This window comes from Eurypyga helias, unplaced genomic scaffold (genome assembly GCF_000690775.1).
Source record: "Eurypyga helias isolate BGI_N326 unplaced genomic scaffold, ASM69077v1 scaffold9426, whole genome shotgun sequence".
Taxonomy (NCBI): domain Eukaryota; kingdom Metazoa; phylum Chordata; class Aves; order Eurypygiformes; family Eurypygidae; genus Eurypyga; species Eurypyga helias.
In genome coordinates, this window is record NW_010254695.1 from 8,126 (window position 1) to 12,464 (window position 4,339).

Below are 4,339 nucleotides of genomic sequence, written 5' to 3' on the forward strand. Positions count from 1 at the left end.
GGTAGTCCTGGTGCTGAGGGGGGGTCGTACTCAGTTTCTCCAGCCCCTTTGAAAGTCACTTTTACTTAAAATCGCAGGGGAATGGTTGGAAAAAGTGTGCCTGACTTACTGAAACCAGTAAGGCTCAATAAGATGCTGGCTTGCAGGTTAAGTGCACGTGCTCTGACCATCGCCATCATCTTTGCCTACGACCCACAGTCCTCCCTTACTTAAAACGGCTCCGCTGTTACCTGCGTTGTTGAAAGCAACTCTGTCAATGGGTGTGTGTCAAGGCTCCCATCTCCACTGAGGCCTGAAGCTGCAGTTTCGGTGTAAATCTACCTTTTTTTTATGACTTTCTTACCTGGTTTGTTCGTAAAGGAGCGAGAAAGCTGCTGTTGAACTCCAGCAAATGCTGAGCATGGATGGATGCTCTTGCTTGTGATTCCCCAGAGAAAAGGCAGCTCCCAGCCCCTTGTGCTGCCATTTTTCCACCCCATCCCTGCACTTCCCGGGACTGGGGTCTCCAGGGCCCAGGCACGGTTGTGCTCTACGGCTGTGGAGCACAGCGATGGTTCCTGTGACAGACCTGTGTTAAATGCTGTCCCAGAGCTGTGCGAGGCAACGAGCAGGCTGCTGCGGTTGGCAGGATGAGCCAGGGCGTGCCAAGCCTCTAAATATTGATTGCTCTTGGAGTGTATTTGTAAAAATCACTGTGGTGTCGATGTACACGTTTGCAGATGGGGATACTATCTCAAAGGTGCTATGGGAGGAATCTTATAACGTCCTGATGCACTTGCTGCAGGCCAGGGGAGCTGCTCTGGGCATCTGGGGGGGCTGTAGGACACCATCGGAGGCTTCGGGAGCTGGCACAGCCCATCAGCAGTCGCCTCGCTACAGCCATCAGTAAGGCAGCTGTGATTATTTGGGAAGGGAGGTCATGCTCCTAGCTCCAGCCGGAGACCTGGCATCCCAGCGGGATGCTCATCCCATGGGAGCGGGGCTGGGTGCTGGCACGGGTGCGCTGGGCTCTGAGCGGGGTTTGGTGGGTGGGACACACCGCTCTGGGGGCTCTGGCCTGGCTCAGATGCTTTGCTTGCTCTCTCGCCGGTCAGCAGGGCCTCTCCATCACTCCCCGCTGGCTTTCCTCCTCGCCTTGGGTGGCAGCAGGAGTTAGACGATAATTTAAAAAGCAGGGAACAGCACACTCTTGTGGGGCTGCATTCTTCCTTGCCGCTGCCAAGCTCCAGTGACGGCAACCTTACCTGCATGGGCTCGGACCCTGACGTGTGATGATTCCAGCTGCATCCCGATGCGGGCATCCCCCGTGGCAGTGTCTTCGCTCCTGCCCGGCGAGCTTGGCTTTCGTGAAGGTGAGTTATGATTTCCGACTGTCATTTGCAAGTCCTGTTCTCTGAAAGCAGCGTGTGGGTTGTCCCAGCGCTAACGGCTCTGGACAGACAACCCCAGCTCCGCTGAGCACGTGTTGTGTTCCATGAGGAATAGGGCCGTTGCTGTTACATTTTTTGTTTAGCCACTTTAAATACATTTAGTCAAAGACTTTTAGTGTCTTCAAGACCTCTGGCCTGATTCTCATTTTACATTGGGTACATTCAATGCTGCTGTTGACTGGACATGGATAATAACTGCTTAGATATTCCTTTATTAAAATATATCTGAGCTCATAATCTTTCTCTTTTTCTCCCTGCTGAAGAGCAGTTCCTAGAGCAGGATGTTGCAAAAGAAATTACTTCAGAACAGGTAAATAATGAAATAATTTCTTGTTCTCTGACCAATAGAGTAATTTTCTTCAAACAAACCCACGAAGAACTTGTCCTGTGGAGAACCCAGCTGGGTCCTGTGCAACTTTCCACTTTTCCTTTTGGAGTAGTACGTCACTGAAGATAATAAGGAAATAAGCAGAGATTTTAGTCCAATAATAATAGTTCCATTTGAAAAATCAGGAATTAAATTTAAGCTGAATAAATCGAAAAGAATTAAATTCATGCTAGACATTACAAAAAAAAAAAAAAAGGCACTGCAAACAATGAGGTGTATTTTAAAAAGTCACTCTTTTATTAATAATACTTTCCACCTCCTTCCCTTGATCTTTCGATGACAAGCCTGGCAGAGGCACTCTATCAGACACCGAAGCAATTTAGCTGCTGTCATATGCCTTTCTTGATATACACGTATTAGTCACACAGACGTTTTATGTTCTTTAGCATATTTTAGTATATAATTAAAAATGTGCCTGTCTGCTACTAAGCAACCAAGCGTGTCAGGGGTTGATTGTATTCTGTCACCCACAGCAGAAGGGAGGGTAAAAAATAATAATCATGTGTTCACTTTTCAGTCTTAATTGTGCTCCAGCTCCTTTGATAGGTTGTTACACACACACACTGGCTCCGGAAGATGGAGGCAAAGCCAACCTGTGGGAACAGCTGGCAGGTGACCTGCAGCCACGTCACTGTCACCCACAGCACATCAGCCTTAAAGACTTAGTTCCCACCCCCTGCCATGGGCAGGGACACCTTCCACTAGACCAGGTTGCTCCAAGCCTCATCCAGCCTGGCCTTGGACACTTCCAGGGATGGGGCATCCACAGCTTCTCTGGGCAACCTGTCCCAGTGCCTCCCCACCCTCTCTGGGAAGAATTCCTTCCTGATATCCACTCTCAATCTGCCCTCTTTCAGTTTAAACCCGTTACCCCTTGTCCTGTCACTACAGGCCCTTGTAAAATGTCCCCCTATAATAATTTTGCACTTGGTTTGTTACTAGGTTTTCTGATGTGGAAAATGGCTCATCCAGCTCCCGGAGAGGAGGAAAACTGGAGAGCACCCAGCTGATCACCCTGAACTCTGGGAGAGGAGCAGCGGAGCTGCAGGTCTCCAGTCCCGGATGGTGTCTGAGAGATGGTCAGCACCAGATGGGACAGAGGCAACACCCCCCCTACCCCCACCCGCCATCTCTCAGCACACTGTCCCTCAGCCCTGCTGTCCTTGGGGCTCTCTCACGCTCCTCAGAAGTTCAGATCCTCATCCACCCTCCTGTTGCACTGTCCCTTTCTGTTTTAGCAGAAGGCTGACGGTGCAGGTGGCTTCCCTGGGAGCAGGAGAGATTCTTCCCCTGCTCGGTGGCTGCTGCCGGGAACCGGCTGAATGAACCTGTGTGTGATGGTCTGGAAAAAGGACAAAACTGTGTTGATACCCTCAGCCACGGCCTTATTTAACTCAAGGCATTAGGGGTTATTTTTGTGGGAAGGTGGGGCTCTGAGGATGTTCTCTTACGCTGTTTGCTGCAGGAGCCCTGAGAGAGCTCTGTGTGGTAGGGTGGTACCATCCGTGTGAATCCCCATCCCGAAGCTGCAGAAACGCATGGCTCTGGAGAAGGGCCTGGGAAGTCTTTTGTGTACACCTGGCACTCATCCTCTGGGCTCAAGAAGAAAAGGGATTTATTAAGTCAGCTCTGTTCCTCGCTCCTCCAGTGTCTTTCTGTCTCTCGAGCAGGTACAGAGGCATGCACTGCGTGCAGCGATGGAATCGCTATTTTAAACATTTTCCAGTTTTAATAGCTTCTGTTACTTCAGCAAAACAGAAGCCAGCACATCAGCACAAACCAGTATGACATAAGGAAAATAATAACAGTGATGTTGTAAATAATTCAAAGGCTGTTTGTTGATTGCGATTCCTTTGATTCAATCTCCAGGGAGAAGCATGACATTGCCATTACATTTTCCATGGTCAGTGCCTGGTAGATAACCTGCTCTGAGTCTGCCAGGGTTCTGAGACGTGACACTGGGGCTGTTTGAAGGTGATAAACTCTCTTGGAGCCCCTGATTTCTCTTGGTTTCCCCTGCTGACCTTATCAACCTGGAAAACACGGCGATGGGGAAGGAACCCCGGCCAGCCAGGTACAAGGAGGGCCATGGCAGGCACTCCGTGGGGATGCCCGGGGTTTTCTGGTGTGTAGCCTGGAGCTCAACTTTGTTCACAGGCAACACTGATGCAAATTGTGCAGGGTTTGTGTCACCAGTGGCTTGCAGGGCTCACGCAGTAAAACCACCGCTGTAGATCTGGGCAGCAAGATGAGTCTCACCAGCGTGTCCTCCCCAGCTGGCAACTGAGCAACACACAGCCACTTGCTCGCTCCTCCCCACCCTGCGCTGGGATGGGGAGGGAATCAAAAAAAAGGGAAAACTCGTGGGTTGAGATAAAGGCAGTTTAATAGGGCAGCAAGGGAAGAGAAAATAATAATAATAATGGTGATAAAAGAATATACAAGTGATGTGCAGTGCAATTTTTCACCACCTGCCAACTGATGCCCAGCCAGTTCCCAAGTAGGGGCCCCTTGGCCACCT